Below are 26,357 nucleotides of genomic sequence, written 5' to 3'. Positions count from 1 at the left end.
GATGGGACACAAAAGGACAATTCAACAATTCAAATGCACATGCATTCTGTAGTGATTGTACCAAATTTTGAATGCTGCTATAGGTTTGTTTTTAATGAATGGCATTTACCTTCATTAAAGACCACTGAAGCCAGACGTGCAAAAAGCCTTGAAATCTTCAACTGAATAACCTTGAGGCCAAGATACCTGGTATTGGGCCTGTAGAATGCTGGTGAAGTGTTACATAATTCAAGGTCACACCCGTCAAATATATTTGAATATTTAAACCCTTTTTTCTCAATATCAAAAAGAGGTCCAGAGAAGAAGGTGACATGGCCTCTTATGTGGTTGCTGCACAATATCTTAAGTACTCTTTCATACTCAGATGTCAAAGGTCAATGTCACTGTTTCTGTCAAATGAAAACCAGTTGCTTGGAATACGACAATTAGCTTCAGATTCGAAAGACAAATGTAAACGATAATGTAACTAAAGATAGAAAAATGCTGTACACATTAATGAAAGACCATGCTTTCCCTACATGAAAAAGTATTAGAACCCAATGTTACTGGTCACATAATACTTCTTTTATGTATTCTTTACATGGATGGATAACGGCAACATTCTAAATACTTTAATATATACATACTTATTATCGGTTAGCTTGTGAATAAATAATAAATATAATTATCTATATATAGATAATATTTCTTGATAAATATAATATAAATGTGACCAAGGACCTCGATAACGATCAGATTTAAGTACAAACATATCCGAAGTAAGATAATGTATAAGTATACGTTTGCACGAAATCATCTTTTTCACCGTCAAATCAACCACAATATAACCGTAAACTGATGCATATGCACAAGGTCGTCCTTAATATGTCAATCATCACTTGCGCTTTTTATATCTAATTGAAACTGTAAAGCTGTATAAGCTCTAAATGTAAATATAATATTGTATTATATTTAAGAATTAAATTTCAGATTTGAAATAAAACAAATCGAATCCTTGTATTTGTGAATATTAGAGGAAATGTGTTGTATGTTATATGTGCATACATTTCCTCTATAAAATACATCACACGGACGCTTAACAGTACAGATGACAGTTAATTTGTTGCTAAGAAACACTACATTGAACAAATAGAATAAACTTTAACACTAAACTTATTAGGGTCAGCGCCATTCTTTAGCAACATTTCCACGATGACAAGATGACCCTTTGCTGCTGCCTTTCCCAATGCATCATGCTGAATCAAAAGTCGACATCAAATTGCAGGATTGTACAAATAATTTACAAGTTTTAAACAGTATCATTGGTAAGGATTGCATTTGCCAAAATGATAATTTGCTTCCGTCTTAAATTCACAGATGATCAGTATGATTTTGATGAAGCAATAGAAGACTATGGTATATTATATAACCACAAACAGATATCTATTTTTATTGATATCAATCGATTTTGTTAGCATTAAGAGGTATACCGAAATGAGTGATATGTATGTGATTGATTTGTTATAGATGATGATCACCTTAAACGTTGAAATTTATTGTTTTGTGGAATGTTCCCGACAATCGGTTTGATCCAGTTCCCGCGCGTTACCTTACCACAACATATTATCTTCGCATGTGCGTGCTATATTTTGTTTGCCGACCGAATGAAATGTTCTTAACTGGTATCATTTGAAATATCAATAAAATGTAGTTTAAACACTAGTAAACGATATAAAGCAAGACTTATTCCATAAAGATCAAGAGTTATACTCTTGAACTTTTTGGTGGAAAGGTTTGCGATGAATCGGTCTGATTAAGTTTATGCTGGTAACAATAGCATCTGTCAGCCGGTCATTTTTACATGGATGTACCCAGCTGGAACACACAGTTGTTGAATGTTGATTAAGTTTAAGCCGCATATGCCGTTTATTTCCAGTCCATCATGTTGTTTGCTGACCAAAACATTTTTTCATTCAGAAAAATGTGAAATTTACAACGAACAGAAATAGGTGTAATAAATGAAATTAAACTGTTTTCTGATACAGTCGAACCTGTTATAGCGGACAACTTTTTTAGCGGAAACTTGTCTATAACAGTTTAAGGAAACCCTAATGGAAATCACTATATAAATATCATGCATATAGCGGACATCTTTCTAATGCGGACAGCGAACACTTGTTTTTGTACATAATGTTGTTTTTTTTTTTTTTTCAAAATTCCGTATAACGGACACGAGAAACCATAGCTGTGTTGCTATTTGTGTGTCTCCCCTGGCATCAATGCTAGCTTGGACAGTCACTACATCAGTCACTGATTGTCCTGTTACCTGTAAGCATGGGCAGTCATTACAAGAGAGTGACCAATAGCCATCGGCATATGTGTTTGTTTACCCAACTTCACCGGTGACAGCTAGCCATTCAACCATAGCTTAGACAACAAGAATGATCAGTTAGTAATTTAAATCATTATAAGACCAATAAAAGAGGGACAAAGCAAAAGTTATTACTGCCATAATTGTTTTACTTATAAAACACCCGTATTCAAATCTGACATGGCGCAACTAGTAAGTACATGGTTGTCAGCCGCCATTTTCTCACTCTCAGAACTCCTCGGAATATGACTGCGCAACACATTAAGAACAGCTGCAGAGTTCCGAGTGTCTTTGTATATGCTATAGTAATTGACTGAACCAGAAAACAGTATTTTTAAATTAAATCCCTTCATGGATTTCAGAAAATATTTCTCAAAATAAATACGTATGGATTATAATTATCGGAGGAAAATACACTTGAATTTATAAAGGGTTAATGTTGTAATAGAAACGATATTTCAATCATATTTTTTTTCCAAAATATTGATGATTAATAATATTGTTTAAATAAGAACTACATGCACTTTTTCGACTATGTTGAGTATTTGTCTGAATAGATATTACAAGATTTTTTTTAAACTAAAGGCTTAATATAAATCAAAACAATCACCTTCATTTTTTTTGTGTCAGATAATTGAAAATTAATTAAGAATTTATATTTATATTTATTATTTATCTTTTGGTCACGGTGACCTAAAATGAGCATGGGATAACATTTTAATGGTATGCACATATTGGCTCTGACTGACCCCAAGGACCTGATTGGCGGGTTAAAAAGTGCCAAATTGGGAAAATCATCTCAATACCAATATAAGATAGAGTCACACTTTCTCACAGATTGAATGGTCGTATGGTGCTTTACCAACATCGCGAATTCCATGACCCTGGTTACTCATGTTTGCCCGTTGGGAGAGGGTAAACTTTCCTATATATTATAAAAGGAAATCAGATTTTTGTCAATCATTTGTTTGCTTTCTAATAGAATACTTTTTAACTTTTTAAAAGAAGTTCAGCATAAGGTAAGAGCTTAATGATATGCATGTGTCGGCTCTGAATGACCCCTTGGACTGATGGGTGGGGCCAAAAAGTGTCAATTAGATTCAATGAAAAATTTAAAATCACGGGTGACCGTTAAGGTCCATGGATCTCTGTATTCATTTGTTTAGGTGTTTAAATATAATACATCAGCAGATAAATAGTGTACTGTAATCAGATTTTGTTTTTTTTCTTCGTTTATGAGGGACACAACTCGTTGAATCGTTGAATGAAGGACAACATTTTTGCCTTATTCCTCAGGTGTCCTTTATATACAGGTTCGACCGATTTAATACCACCGTTGCAATGAAATCTATAACCTGTTTTGTTCTTAATTGTACATACTAGTCTCTCTCATACGTATAGTGATATATGTTGATGATCCGCGATTACAAATTAGGATTCATTGTTTCTAGTGTTTTGCTTTCAAGAATTTCATAGCTCTTCCTAGAAGGAAGGAATTATACTTTTACATATAATTTAGAATACAATAGAGTGACTTCGATTATTTTTTTCCGACCATTCATCAACGAAAGCATGTCATAACCAGTCACGGTAATGTAAAACTTTGTTCCCTGTAACATTTTCCTGCTTTAACTAGTAATGGAAGCTGCGGCTACTGTGACTCGTACCTAAGTAACAACCATTTAAATAATCATAGTCCCTGAACATATCTGGCCCTACATGCGACAATTTGTTTACATTTTGAAAACAATTTTCTTCGTCAGCTGTCATCTTCATACTCTTTGTTGCGTTTTACATATATTTTCTTCTTCTTTCATATGATGTTCGAAAAACTACATCGGGGCCCTAGTCAAACTTAGAACTTTTTTTAGTTTATCATAAATATGAAATTTAACTTCCTTTGAATTGATTTCTTAGTAACTTGCTTTTTTTGGCAGGGAGAGATAGACAGTTAGACCGACGGCTTTTTATAATATATTTAGTAGACAGTTTGTATATACATGGCTGGTTTAAATCTAACTCATAGGGCCTTTGAACCTAAATGAATCTGATATAAACTAATTTGAAAACCTTACACGATGCTTCAAATAACCATGAAAATTGAAACGGACAAAACTCGATGTTCTTAAAATAAGCTTTATAAAAACACCTCATTCAAAACCTAAGCTTGTTGAAGGGTGACGTAAAAGGAAAGTATGCATTAGGCCCTCACTTAACTACATTTACCTAACAAACCGACTTTTATGAAAATGAACATGACGCGATTTTCAAGTAACCGGAGAGTCAAACTTAATAATTTGTACCTTTATCCCTTACCACGATTCCTTACGCCAGTGATTGATCCAATATACATGTATGGAAGAAAACAATAAATATTTAATGTACTGTAAATATATTGCATCATCACAAGTCACAAATACACATTTACCATTTCTACTATATATATATTCCACAATCACATACAAGAGAGAGAGAGAGAGAGAGAGAGAGAGAGAGAGAGAGAGAGAGAGAGAGAGATTATATTGAAGGTAGGGTGAGATGGCAGAAATGCAATTTACAAGATCCTGAGAACCATTTTTTGTGTGATTGGTGTGAAGCAATCGACAGACTGTTGTTCAATTTTATCACCACACATATTTGTTGTGAATGTACGTGACGAGCTGACTTCTCGAATGTGTTTATGTCACCTCGTCTCACACTTGATGTTCGGCCGTGCGTGACCACTATCAGCGTAGTCTGCACCTGGTCAAGATTGTACACAGAAGTATTTACGTAGCTCACTCGCGTGATAGTAGACTACACCTGGCATTGTCGGCAATATATATATTGAGTATATAACATTGTTTATCTAAGAAATAATCAACGATGATTCGTGTATTGTTGCAGGATATAATACACTTAAGGTATGCCTGCGGCCTGAGTTATTAATAAAATTGCAACATATCCGAGTCCGAATTGTATATCTTGCAACAATACACGAGTCAAAGTTGATTATTTCTATTCTACCATGTACTGTTAGATCGACCTCTTTCTAATAGAAAAACAGCAAAGAAACCCGGGGAAAACCTTGTAATTTGTTTGTGAGTATAGCATTATTTGTTCATGAAATATACATTTCTTTGCAGGCATTACAGTACTACGATCAAGAGCATCTATCATATGGCATTGACTTTGGAAATAAAAAAAAAAAAAGGATAAAAAGAAAGAAAAAAGAAAAAAAGGGGGACTCCGTAGGATTCGAAAATTTAATGAAAGACTAACCCATTAGCCCACTCGGCTATAGTAACCTTATATGAAATGGGTGAATATTAGATATATAAAATTGTAACAGCCGTGACTCACGAGCGTGTATTATTGGCACGAGCGTGTGTTATTGGAAAATAATACATGGTTTTTAACCAATCAAAACTGGCGTTGCATAGCAAACATGGTAGAATCGGTCATCTTTCACAATAATAAGCTTTCTTTTATTATTTAAGAAAACGCCATATAACTCAGTTTTAGGATTTAATTTTCCCAATATAAGTTCATATAACCAATGTATATTTATCTATTAATTGCATATGATGGCTTTTAGGATATATATCAAAATATAAAAAGCACAAATGGTTTTGTTCAAGTAAACACCATCTCATCACGTTATCTGGTGAATTGGTAATTTTTGTGGTCAATGTAGACATGGAGTATTTGAAAGCATCCCATTTTGAAATATGATATTGGTAGGTCAAGTTAGGATATTCCAACGGTATTTTGGAATCTTTGTATTGTCATAAGTAATCATAGACAACTTGTATCTATTTTTTCTAAAAACGGAAGCAATATATTGGCTGAAGGGATTATCAGTATCAATATAATATTGTTGATATTTGGATTAAACTGTATACATTTGATTTCTGCAAATTCGAAACATTCTCGACCGTAGCTTCTGAAATCGATAATAACATTAGAGCAGGAGGATTAGCAGTACAACTATACTATATTTGCAATTTATTGTTATCACGAAATATTTGGATATTTATATAAGTAATTTGTTATAATTGAGGGTCAATACAATCATTCAAATACAATACAAAACATGTCAAATCGTTAAAGTAATTAAGCCTTTTCTTAGATTGTTTTTAAGGAAAAAAACAAAAATGTGACAACGCTTAATATTTAAGTTGAATTATTCAACACAGTGATAATCATTAACCAAAATTGCATTCGTTATATAACCTTATTTTCACAATAAAGATGTTTTTGACGAGGAGCATTGGCGCAAAAAGCAGAAATCATATTGAATACAAGTGTAATAGTCATGCAGCGTTTCAACTTTCTCGTGGAAAGTTTCGCGACGAATCGGTTTGATTTAATTCACGCTGGCTATGTTAGCATCTGTCTGCAGGTTATTTTCACGTGGATGTGCCTAGCTGATTCTTGTAAAGCATGAAGCTGCGTATACCATCGAAAAGGTGCTGACTGCTGACTGAAATATGCCAATTCGATTAGACATCTCATTTTTGGTAAATTCGCTATGGATGCCAAAACTTGTTTGACGACACATTGTTGATTTGTTGAACTTTTTTGGTTGTAGTCTGCGATAGAATTCGTTACAATGACTTCAACTGTAAATTCGACGCCAGTTTCCTCCACTTTTAAAATACCTTTAGTCCCTAACCATCTGCAAACTGTAGAGGATTAGGTCAAAAAGAGAAAAGGGCTGATGTTTTTAATTTAAAAAAAAGTCATTGCACTGATTATGATATTATCTGTTCAGGGGTTTGATCCCAGGGCTCCCCAACCCAGGCAATCCCTATTTATTACACATATATATAATTCCCTGAAGAGCGGCAGGATGTAGACGCAAAAGTACTAGGGAGACAGCAGATATGTGTTTGGCCTTTTATTTTATTATTATTTACCGTCACATGGGCATTTCAACTTTATTATTATTATATATATATATATCAATAATGCTGGACGAATAAAATTCTTGTATATAAAAAAAAATGTTATATACATGTATTGTTAGTTTTTTTTCCAAATATTGGTTGGTTTAGTTCAAATGTGAGAATGGATGGATTTTTTCATAATTGGTCTTTATTCGCTCTTCGAATATAAAAACAACGGGACCAACATGGGACGAGGACCTTTAGTGTAAGGTCGATTATAGTAATCAGAGATCGAGTGTTATCTACATACGTCATTTAACTGGATAAAGCTGTATGCATTCTTCTAGACTAACTTTTAGATTTCAAGGAAGGTAATTACTGGTCATAGTTTTAACAGATCCAATATCAAAAGTCAATATTAATTATAGAATAATGGGTTCACAGTTTTTTTTATTAGTTTCGCACTTTTGTCAATCGTTCTTATTTTCAACATTCCTTTATTGAAAAATAAAGAGCTTAGTATAATGTTTAAGGTGAGACTTGCAAAATGCTGTAAATTGCTGTTTTATATGCATTTGCACAAGGCCAGCCATCAGTAAATATGGCAAATATGATTGGCACTTCAATAAATTAGGAAAACTGCTTGATCTAGATAAGCTCTGAATAAGAAATTGTGATGGATATAATTGAAATAAAAAATGATTTAATTTTTTTATTTGAAAAATAAAAAATCGTACCTCTATGTTTTTGTATACAAAGGAAATGTGTTGTATACTATATGTGCATACAATGCTTTCTGTTTGATAAACCACACGGAAACATGGAAGGTTAACAGTATAGACGGCAGTAAATGTGTAGCCCAGCCATGAAACATTAAATAAAACGAGTGGAATAAACTTTAAAAACTCACTTTATTATGATCCGCGCCATTCTTTAACAACACGTCCACGATGTCCCGATGACCACGTTCTGCTGCCTCTATCAATGCTTGGGACTGAATCAAAAGTTGACATTAAATTGCAGGATTGTATAAATAATTTACAAGTTTTAATCATTATCATCGGAATGCATTTGCCTAACTACATGATTGCATAAATATTTAGCAAACTCAAATCAATAGCATCGTTAAAGATTGCATTTTCAATACAGATATTTTGCAAGCGTCTTAAAAGCACAGATGATCAGTATGCTTTTCATGAAGAAATAGACAGACTGTGGTATGTTATGTTGCAATAGACATATATTGTATCCATATCAATCGATAATGTTTTTATTGAAACGTAATACCGAAATGAGTGGATATCTATGTGAGTAATTTGTTATGGATAATGATCACGTTAACCATTCATAGCTAGGCGGTGTGTCATGTACCAAAAACTGGCATTTCGACCAACATTTAGACTTTCATCAAAGAGGTAACATCTTTGTCCGGGATCGATATTCTTTATCAGCTTAATACTTCGGTTATGCCAGCAAACGACGAGCGGAATGTCGCACGTTATGTTAAACTTCACCAAAATGTTGTTCATGCCCTCATTCATGACCTGTCACGGACACATCTTTTACTGGGCGTATTGTACTTGGTACATTGGTTCACTTTGATTGAACGTCTACTTTAATAGGTTATATTTATTGAATCCATTCATACAAATATAATTGAATAATTGTCTAATTCGTAATTTGTGAAATCCTACAGGTTGACGATGGTAACACTCAGGAACACTTTCCGTTATTATCCTGTCACTTTTAGCAACTTTCTGTGTTTCTCTTTACATCGAATTCCTGATTTATACTTTTAATATTTTTGGTCGTAATTGTTTCAACTATTGTCTATACATAGTTTCAATTCTGTAAAGAGCCATTTTGTTAGACATAGTTGTCATCATGATTGTGTTGATTACTAGAAAAAAGAAGTGTTATGTGAAACTTTATCCATTTTAAACATCAACACTGTCAAGCGTCAATTGAAAAAAAAAAACTAAAATTAATCCAGTACAGTCTTATCTTGGAACATAACTAAACAACCCCTTGTGAATGTAAAAACACAACATTACACTTAACATAAATACACACAAGAGTAACATTAATCCACTCAAGTATGAAATAATCTGAACAACCAATTGGTATAGCAATACATTTCTTATTTACGATTACTTCATTATAAACTAAAAACAATGGGAAACACACTATCGACATAATGTTCAATGATTGTTATTATAATAATTGATTGGTTAGTGTAATGTCAAACAATCGTTATCAAGCATCATTTTGATCAGATACTACGGAAACGTGCTTTAGGGACCAGAGAACCAAATCAAAATCCACTTTGTGTTATCCCCGTTTAGGGGGAAAATTGAATAACAGGATGGATACATTATGGCTTATTGATCGGATATTCAAATGAAAAAAGTTCCCAAAATTCATATGTTGTTTTTAGTGTGTTGTTGTCTGGAGAAGTTGAGTTATGTGATTTGCTGTAAATTAAGGTGAATTATTGGTGCTAAAATCAAAACAAGACGGTGGACCATGTAAAAAAGTTCTTATGAATTTAAAAAAAATATATTTACATGTTTGTGAGATAACCGTCCTCAAAATTATGGTAAGTGGGCCAGTGTTGAAGACTCAATTTAAGCAGCACAGTGGTAAATGTAAACAATGTAGTCTATGGGAAATCATGTTATTCCAAAGTTCCTTTATCTAGACTGTTCATAATCTTACCACGCGGAATATGTATGTGGATAATCATTACATGTTCTTTATGTTTTCAAAATAATATGCTCGGGAAATGTTGCAAAATGTGACGAACGGATAGCTCGTGGTATCTACACCCAAAATCTCTGCGCGCAATATGTTATCCAAATATCACTGTTGACTTTTTTTTTAATTTTGAAACTGGTAAGTTAATAATAATAAAAAAAAACAACGAAAAAAGCCAATTCGTCTGTTTCGACAGATTCAAATATTGTGACAGATTACGTCCAGTTCAAGTAAAAAGTTTCAAGGACGAGACCTACTCACTGAACAACTATTTGGTTTCTTCCGATGGTACTTCAATAAGAGTTATCGCATGAATCTAGAGACTAGAAAAAAAGTGAATACAACTAAGAGTAATAAAGAGTAAATTTGTATAGTTTTTAAAAAAAGCTTTCATTTCTTTGTATGGCATTTGGAAAACAATGTTATTTCTCGTAGATGTGTAAACTAAACCGAATTGTGAAACTCACGAACAATATAACTAGTTATTAGTTGCAGATTGGTCAGTAGATTGTTATATTTTTCTGACATTATTCATATTGTTTAATTGTATCTTAAAATAAGGTTGATTCAATCATGTTCGTGCTATTAAGAAGAGTGTGTACCTAAATATTCGAAACTCCAAAAAACTGTTTTACCGAAATGAAATTTTCGACATGTGCGAAATGGAGCTAACACGTATCTAGTTGTACTTGCAATGGGATATGTAAGTTATATTTTGATGTATTTGTTTGATGTTTAGATAAGTTTCAAAATATTGTTTTACATGCCACCCTTGATTAAACATGTAAATTATCACTGACACTGTGATAGATTAAGAAAACTCTTTGGTCTGGATTAGTAAATATCTAAAAAAAAAAAAAAGTTTTATATTATGTTTTCAGTAATTGCTACCCGATTCAATTAATAAACATGATTTGAAACTTTGTAATCGAAGATATTTCAACCATTTCATTGTATTTCTATTTACTGTGTACTAAAGGATACGTGTTGGTCATTACATGCACATATATTGTTTCACTTTAAGAGAAGCAAAAAAGGACGAACAGTTTATAAGACAGTAATGTTGTTTCCATAAAACTCCCAACATATAATGCTGAATGGATTTTGAAAACTCACTTCCTTGGCAACATTTTAGAAATGTTCTGAGAATATGTTTTTGTATGATTTGTGTGTAGCAATAGACTCACTCTTGCATATTATATCACCACATATATTTCCTTTTAATATTTAAGAAAACATAGTTCTCTATTCAATTCAATTCAATTCACAAGTCAATTCTTGATCATTTCTTTTCCTGTTGCAAATTGAGTTTTGCCCAGTATAAATGTGTATTATCAATGAAAATTGATATTTCAAATCATATTATCGCTTTCATAGGAAATACGATGTATATATATACTGTAAAAGAGGACATGTTCGCGGCGTGGTCATTTTTGCTTATTTCGCGATCATTCAATATCCGCGAAATTATCCACATGAGCTGATAACACGTGGAAATATTTACACGCGAATATTTCTACCAAATAAACTAAATACCATAAAAAAAACAAAGACGCAAGTTCCGAGTGGTATACCATATGTCGGCATTCAAGCGTCATATCACCCGTGATATGTAACGTTGTCATGGTCGGTCAAGAGACATCCTTAGATATATAATAATTTAAGTGATGTGTAAAATGGTAGTATGTATCTTTATTTTTGCTGCATAATAAAGGATACGTTCTGGTTGTTATATGTAGATATATGTTTTAATCAAACAGAAACAAAGAGGACGAACAGTTTATATGACAGTAATTTTGTTGGCATGACATTCCTAATATACAACGTGGAATGAACTTTGATAACTCACTTGAATAGATTTCGCGCATTTTTGGCAAATATCCACAATGTCCTGATGTGTCCTCTTGTGTGAATTGTGTGAAGCAATATACTCTTGCATATCATATCACCACAATATTATGTTTTCTTTTATTGTTTAAGAAAACAGATACCTCGTGATGATCCATTTAACTGAGTTTAAGAATTCAAAAGGTCAGTCCCTGATTATTGTCTATCATGTTGCAAAGTGATTTTCCCAAATATAAATGTATATTATGAATGCGAATCTATATCAATTCCATGTGATAGTTTTAAGGAAATATATAAAGATATAAAAATGTAAGGGGTTTTGATCAAGGAAAGACCACCTGATCATGTTACCTGGTGAATTAGTAATTCTTGTGATTAATGTTATTTTTTTTTTGTGGAAAAGGTTCGCGACGAATCGGTTTGATTAAGTTCACGCTGGTAACGCTAGCATTTGTCAGCGGGTCATGTTGAGCTACGTGGACGTACCTAGCTTGCGCACACAGTTGTTCGAAGTTGAATAGTTTTAAGTCGCTCATGTCGTTCATTTCCAGTCCATCATTTTGTTTGCTGATCAAATTATTTTCCATGCGGAAATAACATGAAGTTTATAACGAATGGAAATGTAAATAACAAAGGGAATGGTATCTGTTTTCTAATACATTCGAACCTGTTATAGCGGATACCTCTCTATAACGGACAGTTCCAGGAATTCCTAATACAAATCACTATATAGATATAATGTATATAGTGGAAGCCTTATTAATGCGGACAGTGGGCACTTATTTTTGTTCGTAAAGTAGTACAAAATTCCGTATAACGGACACAAGAAACCATATTTGTGTTGTTATTTGTGTTAAAAAAAGTTTCTAATTACTAGTAGAGTCATTGTTTTACTCAATTCCATTGGCAGCAATGTTAACTTGGGAAGCCACTACATCAGTTATTTATTGTACGGTCACTTGAGTGTAACAATGGGCAGTAATTACAGGAGACTGACTAATCGCCATCGGCAGAGGTGTTTGTTTATTCAACCACATCGGGGACAGCAAGTCATTCAACCATAGCATAGACAACCAGAATTGTCAGGTGGTAATTGAATAATTATCAAGACCACAAAAGAGGGACAAAGCAATAGTTATGCCTGTAATAATTGTTTTGCCTACAAAATAACCATAAGCAAATCTGACAGTGCGCAACTAGCAAGTGCATGGCTATCAGCCGCCATTTCTCACACTCGGAACTCCTCGGCATATGACTACGTAATATCTTAAAAACAGCACAGCTTAGGAGTTCCAAGTGTCTTTGTATACACTCTAGTAATTGACTGAACCAGAAAACGGTATTTATTAAATTAAATCCCTATATGGATTTCAGAAAATATATCTCGAAATAAATGCTAAGGAATTATAATCAACAAAGGAAAATGCACTTTCATTTATAAAGAGTTAATGTTGTAATAGAAAAGATATTTCAAACATATTTATTTTACAAAATTGATGATTAATACAAATTGTTTTAATAAGAACTAGATTTCATTTTTTGACTTTGTTGAGTATTTGTCTGAATAGATATTCAGTATAATTTGATATGTTTTGAAACTATAGGCTTAATATAAATTAAAAACTATCAACTTCATTTTTTTTGTCAGATGAATGATTGAAAATTAATTAAGCATTTATCTTTAATGATTTGTCTTTTTAGGTCACGGTGACCTAAAATGGGCATGTGATAACAGTTTGAAGGTATGCAGATGTTGGCCCTGAATGACCCCCAGGGGCTGATGGGTGATTTTAAAAAGGGTCAAATTGACTGAATTTTCAAAAATCTTCTGATCTACTCTTAGATATGGCAGAAACAAGCACTCTTCAGAGATGGGAAGGTGTTATGGTGCTCTACCGAAATTTATGAATTTCTTAACCCTGGGGTTACACGTTTGCCCCTGGGGAGGGAGTAAACTATACTATAGTTTTAAAATAAAAATCACATTTTTTGCCTTTTTTTTTTGTTAGATTTGTATTGGAACTCTTTCTAACCTGGTTAACGTTATCAGCATTGGATAACAGTTTGATGGTATGCACATGTTGGCCCTGACTGACCCCAGTGACAGATGGGTGTGCATTAAAAGGGTCAAAGTGACTAAAATTCAAAATTCTTTTTCTCAGTACCCATATAAAATAGAATCAAATACTTTTCATGGACAAAGGGGTCTAATGGGTCTCACTTTTGCCCGTTGGAAAAGGGTAAATTTGCTATAATATATAAGGAAATCCTATTTTTGACTATTACTTGTTGGATTTGTATTATGACTCTAGCTTGGTTAACATTATCAGCATAGGACGACAGCTTAATGATATGCACATGTTGACCCTGACGAGCCCTTGAACTGATGGATTGGGCCAAAAGGGGTCAATTAGATTAGCTGAAATATTTCATATCTCAGGTGACCGTTAAGGCCCATGGGCCTCTTGTATTCATTTGTTTTAGTGTTAATTTATAATTAATCAGAGTATATATATTGTACTGTAATCAGTTTTTGTTTGCTTCTTCGTTTATAAGGGACACTACTCAGTGCCCTCTATATTAAGGACACCTCCCTGTAAAGTACAATTTTGCCTTGTCCCTCATGTGTCCTTTATTCACAGGTTCGACTGATTTACTGTCGCCGTTTCAATGAAATATATGCTCTGTGTAATGTTTACTTTAATTACACACCGACAATGCTAGTCTCTCCCATATGTGTAGTGAAATATGTTGATTATCCGTGATTACAAATTAGGAACTAATCTTCCAAGTGTTGCTTTCAAGAATTGCAAAGCTCTTCCTAGTGGTAAGGAAATATACTTTTACATATTATTTAGGATACACTAGAGTGGTTTCGATTTAATTGTTTCCGATGATTCATCAACAAAAAGCATGTCATAATCAGTCACAGTTATGTAAACTTTGTGTCCTGTAACCTTTAACTAGTACTGGAAGCTGTAGCTACTGTGATTCGTATCTAGGTAACAACCATTTAAATGATCACAGTCCCTGATCCTATCTGGCCATACATGCGACAACTTGTTCAAATTTTAAAAAAAAAAGTTTTCTTTGTCAGCAGTCATCTTTAAACTATTTGGTGTATTTTCTAAATATTTTTTTTTATATTTTTATTTTTTTAACATTTTCTTCTTCTTTGATATGATGTTCGTATAACAATATCGGGGTCCTAGTCAAACTTAGCACTTTTTTTAGTTTATCATAAATATGAAAATTAATTTCCTTTGAATTGATTTCTTGGTAACTTGCTATTTTTGGCAGGGAGATAAGACAGTTGGACCGCCGGCTGTGTATCATGCATCCAATGTACAGTTTGTATACATACGGCTGGTTAAAATCAATACATCTGAATATCTATAAATGAAATTGGTTATAATTGAGGGTCACTAAAACCATTCAAATACAATACAAAACATGTCCAATCGTTAAAGTAATTTTGCCTTATTCTTAGTTGTTTTTAAAGCAAAAAACAAAAATGTGATATCGCTTGAATTTAAGTTGAATTATTCAACAGAGTGATAATCATTAACCAAAATTTCATTCGTTATATATACTTATTTTCACAATAGAGAGATGCTTTTGGCGAGGAGCATTGGCACAAAAAGCAGAAATCATATTGAATACAAGTGTAATAGTCATGCAGCGTTTTAACTTTCTCGTGGAAAGCTTCGCGACGAATCGGTTTGATTTAATTCACGCTAGCTATGTTAGCATCTGTCTGCAAGTTATTTTCACGTGGATGTGCCTAGCTGATTCTTGTAAAGCATGAAGCTGTGTATACCATCGAAAAGGTGCTGACACAGACAACGTCTTTTTCGCTGCTGACTGAAATATGCCGATTCGATTAGACATATTATTTTTGGAAATTCTCTATGGATGCCAAAGCTTGTTTGACGACACATTGTTGATTTGTTGAATTTTTTGGTTGTAGTCTGCGATATAATTCGTTACAATGACTTCAACTGTAAATTCGACGCCAGTTTCCTCCACTTTTAAAATACCTTTGGTCCCTAACCATCTGCAAACTGTAGAGGATTAGGTCAAAAAGAGAAAAGGGCTGATGCTTTTAATTTCAAAAAACAAGTCATTGCACTGATTATGATATTATCTGTCTACAGGACACCCATTTCATAAAAGACCACTGAAAGAAATTACTGAACAATGGGGATGAGTATGTATTCTTTTTAACAATAACTTTGAATTTGAAATGTATTGTTTATGGAGTGATTTGCAAGGTAAGGTAATAGTGCTAGATGTTAGCATTGAGAGAAATAGACTCACATTAGTTAATACGTATGGTCCAAATAGAGTTGATCCTGATTTTTATGAAAAAAATTGATGAACAAATTAATAGTTGCGGTGATACTAGTTCTATCCTATGAGGGGACTTCAGTTTAGTTGTAGACCCTTATATAAATACTAATAATTATTAACATATAACTTATCCTAATGCACGTAAATGCCTATTGAAAATAATAGAAGAAAATAATTTGAATGATCCTTTAGAGATTTCTATCCCAGCCACAAGCGATATACATGGAGAAAAAAGAACAATTAAATAAGGAAGATTATTTTTGTTCCTCACCATATAAAACCTCTTAAACATTATTTATAAGACTAATATTAATGTCGGATACAGATCACACCATTGAATTATATCATTAGAACTTAGATTAATTACTTTGTAAAAGGCGGGGGCCGCGGTGGCCGAGTGGTTAAGGTGTACCACACAGGCCTACGGAAATAAAAAAGAATTTTCTTCTCCATGAATATGTACAAAAAGTTAAAGATACAATTATCCGAATAAAAACAACAGTATTGATGATAAACTATTTTGGGAAACACTCTTCACGGAGATCAGGGGAACAACACTATCACATGCATCATTTAAAAAAGAGAAAGCGAAAAAAGAGAAAGAATGTTAATATCTGATATAGAAATGCTTGAAAAAGTAATTCATGGGTATCTAATTTGGAAATGTATGAGGAGAAAAGAATGAGTTAGAAGACCTCATAAAGATTAAGATGAACGGTCATATAGTCAGATTAAACGTAATTTGGCTAGAAGGAGGAGAAAAACTATAAATGATTTTTTTTTGGTAATTTAGATACATATAATTATATTAATAAAAATATTACTAAAATAGAGAAAGATAGTGGTTAAGTAACAAGGGCCCAATGGGCCCAAATAGCTCACCTGCAATGCAGTGATCTTTTCATATATGAATCCTGCAGTTATTTGAAACCATGCTACAGGACCAATATAATGTCTCTCCGCACTTTGGCTATTCATTAAAGTCATTTAAAGATTTAAGCATACTTGATCGACGTGACCTTGAAGGTCAAGGTCATTCATTTATCAAACTAGGTAGCCCTTTACCGCAGCATGCTACAGACCCAATATCAACTCCCTGGGACTCTTGGTTATTGAGAAGAAGTCGTTTGAAGATTTTAGCCTTTTGAACTCCTGTGACCTTGAATAAAGATCAAGGTCATTCATTTGAATAAATTTGGGACCCCTTCTCCCCAGCATGCTACAGGCCCAATATTAGGTATCTGGGCCTTTTGGTTATTGAGAAGAAGTTGCTTGAATGGAAAAGTTGACGCCGGACGGACGGCCGGACGGACGGACGACGGACGGACGACGGACGCAGCGCCACTGCATAATAATTTCTTTCTCATCAGTTATTAGCTCACCTGCCCGAAGGGCAAGTGAGCTAATAACTGATGAGAAAGAAATTTTAGAGGAAGTACATTTTTATACAAATCATAATAAGAGCGAAGCTCTTCGGTCAGCGAAGCTGCCCGAGCGAAGCTCTTTCCCGTTCAGGTGCACGTATGTAAAATATTCTAGTCCAATTCGCATAACGTCCTACGGGATGGTACAGCCAGAAAAAAAATCTGCGAGAAACGGAAACAGTAACACTAAGGAACCCTGGTGCAGATGTCTGCAGAAAATGTTCACATAACAAGTCTGACGTTACGTAAATGCAGTTGGTGTGTTCATAATTCTGACTAATCATTTTTGTAAAATATATCTGTTATAGCGTGCGAATAAAATGTAGCTCGAGTTATGGTTTCGAGGACGGAACAGGGAACATTCGGCACATTTCCGATGATTGCCGAAAATTAGCCGATATGTTGCGATTGCAATTGATTGTGGACGGAACATACCGACAATTCCCGCCTGCAGAATCGGTATGTCGGAAATTATAAATTAAAAAAGTAATGTCATGAAAGGTCATATTTCACGGGTCGTCCGCTTCAACTATTACCAAAGTCGCACGTCAACACAGCCAATATTCAAGACACACAATTGGTAAATTGGTTGATCTGGTTATCCTCCCCCAACAAATTAGTTTTTATTTTGCACTTAAAATCTAATTTTGAATTTGAAACATGTAGAAATCTTAGATCTTCCATAAAAAAGGATACTATTGAAACTGCTATATCACACTGCCAGTGCAACATTACTAATTATTGGAACTGCACTTCTTTCCCCTCATTTTAATAATATTTAAAAAATGATATTACAGATATGCCATTATTTTTCCTAAAGTAAAATAATTTACAGCAAAGTTGACATTTTTCTGCAAAATACTGGTAGATCTAGATAGACACAATGCAGAATACTCTCGGTAATATGAATCTTAAGCTTATGCCTACTGTAGAGAATATACTGTATATATAGTGTCATACTCTAAACTGGTATATGCTTTAAAAGCTACTGTAAAAAAAGACTTATTCAATTTATTGCAACATATAGATAAAAAAAATAAGACTGTTCTATATATTCTTCAATTACACATTACCTTGACAGTTTTTAAGGAAAAATATCTGATTTTTTAAGAATACAAAAATAGACAGATCTATTCATTATTTTGGTGTAATTTCTAGAGATATTTTTCTTTGAATTGACATTTGCAGTTGTATTTAAATCAACATCTAGAATGGCGTATACATGTACATTATGATATCCAACAAAAAATTACAATTCAAAATCAGACTGACAATGTGTATGATGTACCTGGTGATAGTAATTGTTTTTTCCACTGTTTAAATTTATCATTACATCTTATCATTACATGGTGATTTTGCTCAAAGATTAAGAAAGCACATCTGTACAGAAATGTATAAACACTGGATTTTCTTGGAACATTTAAAAACAATTAAAATTGGTTCACAACACATCAATTTCGAATTCCAAATACAGGACGCATATGCTATTAAATAATGGTTGTGCTACACTTTCTTAAGTGAAAGCAGCAGCAATTTATTTGGACATTCAAATAAAAGTATAGTTGAAAGGAACCAATGGGAATAATTGGCATGTATTCAATATGTCATGTGTTGATCCTTCGACTACAAGTGGCTATATATATATAGTGGAACTGCTGTTAGAAAACTCTCATTTTAAGTATATACAGAGACATATATAGAGAGCTTGGCTACTCTCTATTTGCCCTATGTCTAAGTGGTGGTCATTGACCTTCCCACAATCCTTTGCGGTCGCTCGGTTCAGTCTTCACCTGACGCCATATTGGAGAAAACTTGAAAACCAGACACAGGATTAGAATTATCGATATTCATAATTTCTATTTGAAATCATCACCCGTTTCCAATTAAGTGCTTTAATTTCATTTATGTCAAAGTGCAGAAGTGTCATCAATGTGAAATATATCACAATTTGCTGTCACAGTGTTTGTGTTTTTAGTATGAAAGTCAAGCACACCGCAGGGAAGATCGGCGGGAATCTTCAATTTTCGAAAAGTCCCTATGAGGTTTTCGAAAATACGGATATATGACAACAATGTGCATGATAAACAAGATCATATCCCGTAAGTATGATTGATTTAGGATAATGCAGTTATTTTTGTAGTGCCTTACACAAAACGATGTGCTTTTTGTGTGCGTTTAACACTGACGATGTTTTGGTTTAGCGTAAGGTTGGCTTAATTACAAAACTAGGACATGTCAAATAGGACCCAATGGATTTTCGAAAATACGGATTAATGACAACAATGTGCATTACCAACAAGATTATATATATCCCATAAGTGTGATAGTTTTTGGATGATGTAGTAACTGTTGAAGTGGCCTAAATGAAACGATGTGCTTTTTGTGTGCGTTTAAAATTGACGATGTTTTGGTCTGACGTAATGGCGGATTTACTATAACATGTGGAATAAGTTCCGGAACATCGATGCACATGCACAAAGCCCGATTTACCTGTGATCGTGTGTGATTGATTCAGATTTTTCCAAGTCTCCTTGTTCAGATTTTTCTGGATAAATTTGAAATGTTGTATTATAAGATCCCATTATTTTGGCTACATAAATGGGGAATTATTGATTACACTAAGACAAGGTAGCATCACTTGTATACCAAAGGTAGATAATTATAGACATTTACTAAAACATTGGAGACCTATAATTTTTTAAACATTGTAAAAAATAAGCATCAGCTTGTATAGCAAATAGACTAACAACAGTTCTAGATAGTGTTATTTCTGAAACACATTTTTTTTTAGCTGGAAGATGCATTGGTGAAAACACAAGACTAATCTATGACATCATAATTTATGCTGATTTGAATAAAATACCAGGGTTTTTAATTTTAATAGACTTTGAACAAGCCTACGACGCAGTCTCATGAAAATTTCTAAATAAAGTAATTGACTTTTTCTGATTTTGGAGATAGAGCCAAAATATGGATAAAAACTTTATATGAAAATACATTTTCTACATTGTATAACTCAAAACTGTAGTCTGTCAGATTTCTTTAACATACAGAAGGACTGCCGACAAGGGGACCCGGTCTTTCCATATCTATTCTTGCTTGTTGCTGAAATATCAGCAATTCTTGTTAGGAATAATAAAATATCCATGGTATTCAAATTGGATAAAAAGCTCATAAACTTTCACAGTTTGCAGATGACACATCAATAATGTTAGATGGATCTAGAAACTCGTGAAACTTTAAATATATTAGAGTGTTTTGGAAAAAAAAAAATCTGGTTTAAAAGTAAATAAGGATAAAACTAAAGTTATTTGGAAAGGAAGGGGAAAACTTAGTGCAGATGTGTACCATCACAGATTGAATCTAAAATGGATGGAAACAAAATTAAAATTACTATGTCATGACTTTTCAGTTAACTTAGAAGAAATTGCTCTGATAAATTATTCTTAAGCCATGATAAATAGAGCAGTGTAAGTCAGTGGTTACGGGGAATTCTAACATCTGTTGGTAGGATAGTAGAATTGAAATCAATCATTATACCAAAATTAAACCATGTGTGTATATCTATCCCAACCACTTACAACGCCATTATACAACAATTGTAGAATATTTTCCTTAATTTTATTTAGAAATCACCAGTTGACAAAATTAAAAGAAGTACTATTGTTCAAAATTAAGTAAATGGAGACCTCAAAATGATGAATACATCACAATTTATTTGCAGTCTAAAGTCTACATGATTGCGAAGAATACTTAAGAACTGAAACAAATGTTGGATCAATATTGTTGAAAATATATCAGACCTAGGTACTTTGTTAAACATTGCAGAACTGATATTGACATTTGGAAAAATATTTTTCATGCATTGGTTAAAATTTCACAAGTAGCACAAGTACAAACTTCGCAAGAATTCTTAAGCTTTCCGATTTGGTATAACCCAATTTCTCTATTGGCAACAATTCCTTTTTTAACAGAAACTGGTTTTAAAAAAAGGTGTTAAAATGTTTGTGATTTATTAGATCAATATAATAAGTTTCTATCTTTTATAAACTTTAAACAGAAATTTGATAAGAATCATATTTTTTTTTTTGCTTTATCAGAGTATATGTCAGTCCATCAAACAAATATGTAAGGATCTAGATCTATTCTTAATGGCAAAAAATACAATAGAAAGACCACTGGTACCAAGTCATATTTACATGATATTGAAGAATAATAAAGGATTTAAGGACATTTATACACGTTTGATTGAAATAACAGCTGAACAGAAATGGAAACAGCATGATGCTTTTAAAAATATGTACTGAAAGATACAACAATGCAGTGATCTCAATACTGGCGACAACACCGCGTTCTTCCTCTAAATGGTTATTTAAAAACTATTAAAGTCTCTCACAATACAGAAATGGAAACCATAGAGCATCTTTGGGGAATGTCCACAATACTTTCAACTTTCAAATTTTAAACCTTGAATATTTGATAAAACTAGTAAAGTAACTGATTTTGAATTGGAAACAGTACTTTTTGGAGATACCAGCTGCTTTTCATTACCTTTTACTTTCCTTATACTATATGTGAAATTGTAGATATATATTCTCTGTGTTATGAAAAAACTAAGGCTTAGTCTTGAAGGTTTGAATCACTTTTTGTCATTCAAATACGAAATAGCAAAAATATTGTCAAACAATGTATGCATTGAAAGATTTGATGAAATAAAGAATGGAGTGTAGTAAGGGGCGATAACTCTTAGGGCTGATTGTTTGCTTGTTTCATCACCACGTGTATATATTGCAACCGTGATCGTTTTGAGGCTGGGTCTCCTTATAGTAGTGAGTGATTACCTCACTGAACAACAACACACAAGAGACCCTGAACGTATGCTTGCATAGATGCCAATTGATATTTAATAATCAATTAATGTGTCATATTCCAGAAAACTGAAGGCTTGTGAAAATTATTACAGTGAGAGATAACCCCAAATCCTTCAATTTCCTCGCGGCAGTATTAATATTTAAACGTAATTGAGAGTTTTAAATGTACCGCGAACAAAGTAAGTGCAAGTGAGGAAATTAAGTGAAAGTGAGGAAATTAAGAGCAAGTGAAGGTATGAATGCTAAAGGAAAGGAAATAAAGGTTTTGGGGGTTACCAGTGTACTAGTTATCGAGGCTTCTGATTGGTCGAAGTTTAGACATTGAATTTGGATGCAAAATGGTAAATATGGGAATTCGAATACAACCACATAGGATTCATTGCCATAGCAACCTCATAGAGGAATTAAATTGGTGAAAATTTAGATGCAAATTCAACCTCACAGATTTTCTTGCCATAGAACCACGCTGAGGCTTCTTATTGGTCGAAATATTAACATTGACCGATTTTGATATAAACCAGGACTCGTGCATTGAACCTCCGAACTCAAGACGGACATTTCTGTATCATCCTCAGTCTTTCGTGCTCAACCAGAGTTATCTTCCCTAACTACACTTCATTCTTTCTGTGACACTCCTTTAGGTGTCACCCCACTGGTATGGATTAATTGAAAAGATATGTTCGAAAATTAGTTTTTTTAACTGCTGTTGTAGTGGACAAATGGATGAGGACCGGTAGATGAAATTGTAATTACCGACCTGTGTTTGATAATATAAAACAACAATAACCATCACTGTATGTCAAAATGAATGAGAAACGTGATTTATTCCCAACCTTACCTACATAAGTGGTAGTACTTATCCTGTTTTCAACTTAACTTTAATTCTTATATTGTGGACTTCGATTTCTACTAATATAATTGATCAAATGTACATACATATTTGATTTTTTTATACTGTTGTGATTTATAGGTATATTCTCTCGTTCACTGGACATATATGCCAATTTTTAGTCATTTGTGTACTACAATAATAGTATGCATATACATGATTCAGCAGTTGTAACGCTAATATGTCAATCTTCATATGATGTATACCTGTTTGGGTGGCTATGGTTGTGATTTGATGTGCTATGTTTATATATTTGAGTCCATAATGCGAATGTATAATGTGGTGTTCTTTTGTTGTTTCTGTTCTGTTTCTTTATTAGAATATTTTAATCTCTCCATTATTTGCATCTGTACTGAACAAGTAGAGCCACATATAAATATATATATGTATAGTATATATTATACTATTTGATACTTTAAATTTACTTCTTACATTTTGGACTATACCTTCTGAACTTATCTTTTTGAAACTTAATATACTTCAGTGAAGAGAACATTTTGCTAAAAGTTACCTTCCGTTCTACACACTCCTAGAATTAATTTGAGTGCAGTGAGCAAGTCCTCCTGCGTGAGGATACACTACTGTTCAGGGGTTTGATCCCAGGGCTCCCCAACCCAGGAAATCTCTATTTATTACACATATATATAATCCCCTGAAGAACGGCAGGATGTAGCCGCAAAAGTACTAGGGAGACAGCAGATATGTGTTTGGCCTTTTATTTTATTATTATTTACCGTCACATGGGCATTTCAACTTTATTATCATTATATATATATATATCAATAATGCTGGACGAATAAAATTCTTGTATAAAAAAAAAATGGTATATACATGTATTGTTAGTTTTTTTCCCAATATTGGTTGGTTTAGTTCAAATGTGAGAATGGATGGAATTTTTCATAATTGGTCTTTATTCGCTCTTCGAATATAAAAATAACGGGACCAACATGGGACGAGGACCTTTTTCTAGACTAACTTTTAGATTTCAAGGAAGGTAATTACTGGTCATAGTTTTAACAGATCCAATATCAAAAGTCAATATTAATTATAGAATAATGGGTTCACAGTATTTTTAATAGTTTCGCACTTTTGTCAATCGTTCTTATTTTCAACATTCCTTTATTGAAAAATAAAGAGCTTAGTATAATGTTTAAGGTGAGACTTGCAAAATGCTGTAAATTGCTGTTTTATATGTATTTGCACAAGGCCAGCAATCAGTAAATATGGCAAATATGATTGGCACTTCAATAAATTAGGAAAACTGCTTGATCTAGATAAGCTCTGAATAAGAAATTGTGATGGATATAATTGAAATAAAAAATGATTTAATTTTTTTTATTTGAAAAATAAAAAATCGTACCTCTATGTTTTTGTATACAAAGGAAATGTGTTGTATACTATATGTGCATACAATGCTTTCTGTTTGATAAACCAATGGAAGGTTAACAGTATAGACGGCAGTAAACGTATAGCCCAGCCATGAAACATTAAATAAAACGAGTGGAATAAACATTAAAAACTCACTTTATTAGGGTCCGCGCCATTCTTTAACAACACGTCCACGATGTCCCGATGACCAGATGCTGCTGCCTCTCTCAATGCATGGGACTGAATCAAAAGTTGACATTAAAATTGCAGGATTGTATAAATAATTTACAAGTTTTAATCATTATCATCGGAATGCATTTGCCTAACTACATGATTGCATAAATATTTAGCAAACTCAAATCAATAGCATCGTTAAAGATTGCATTTTCAATACAGATATTTTGCATGCGTCTTAAAAGCACAGATGAAGAAATAGACAGACTGTGGTATGTTATGTTGCAATAGACATATATTGTATCCATATCAATCGATAATGTTTTTATTGAAACGTAATACCGAAATGAGTGGATATCTATGTGAGTAATTTGTTATGGATAATGATCACGTTAACCAGTCATAGCTAGGCGGTGTGTCATGTACCAAAAGCTGGCATTTCGACCAACATTTAGACTTTCATCAAAGAGGTAACATCTTTGTCCGGGATCGATATTCTTTATCAGCTTAATACTTCGGTTATGCCAGCAAAAGACGAGCGGAATGTCGCACGTTATGTTAAACTTCACCAAAATGTTGCTCATGCCCTCATTCATGACCTGTCACGGACACATATTTTACTGGGCGTATTGTACTTGGTACATTGGTTCACTTTGATTGAACGTCTACTTTAATAGGTTATATTTATTGAATCCATTCATACAAATATAATTGAATAATTGTCTAATTCGTAATTTGTGAAATCCTACAGGTTGACGATGGTAACACTCAGGAACACTTTCCGTTATTATCCTGTCACTTTTAGCAACTTTCTGTGTTTCTCTTTACATCGAATTCCTGATTTATACTTTTAATATTTTTGGTCGTAATTGTTTCAACTATTGTCTATACATAGTTTCAATTCTGTAAAGAGCCATTTTGTTAGACATAGTTGTCATCATGATTGTGTTGATTACTAGAAAAAAGAAGTGTTATGTGAAACTTTATCCATTTTAAACATCAACACTGTCAAGCGTCAATTGAAAAAAAACTCAAATTAATCCAGTACAGTCTTATCTTGGAACATAACTAAACAACCCCTTGTGAATGTAAAAACACAACATTATACTTAACATAAATACACACAAGAGTAACATTAATCCACTCAAGTATGAAATAATCTGAACAACCAATTGGTATAGCAATACATTTCTTATTTACGATTACTTCATTATAAACTAAAAACAATGGGAAACACACTATCGACATAATGTTCAATGATTGTTATTATAATAATTGATTGGTTAGTGTAATGTCAAACAATCGTTATCAAGCATCATTTTGATCAGATACTACGGAAACGTGCTTTAGGGACCAGAGCACCAAATCAAAATCCACTTTGTGTTATGCCCGTTTAGGGGGAAAATTGAATAAGAGGATGGATACATTATGGCTTATTGATCGGATATTCAA

At 33.1% G+C, this 26,357-nt stretch overlaps 1 protein-coding gene across 1 annotated transcript in view; it reads right to left on the bottom strand.

The window, feature by feature from the left end:
* The window catches only part of LOC117315848 (GA-binding protein subunit beta-1-like), a 133,304-nt gene extending 108,337 nt beyond the window's left edge, over nt 1-24,967 (bottom strand). The window contains exons 1-2 of the mRNA XM_033870251.1: nt 24,888-24,967; nt 8,132-8,215 (exon numbers count right to left, since the gene is read on the bottom strand). The gene's annotated coding sequence lies outside the window, so the exon portion shown is untranslated. The remainder of the gene's footprint in view (nt 1-8,131; nt 8,216-24,887) is intronic.
* Nucleotides 24,968-26,357: the final 1,390 nt, after the last annotated feature.

This window comes from Pecten maximus, chromosome 17 (assembly GCF_902652985.1).
Source record: "Pecten maximus chromosome 17, xPecMax1.1, whole genome shotgun sequence".
NCBI lineage: Eukaryota > Metazoa > Mollusca > Bivalvia > Pectinida > Pectinidae > Pecten > Pecten maximus.
Note: the sequence above shows the minus strand (reverse complement) of the source record. Positions and strands in the feature narration are given on the sequence as shown.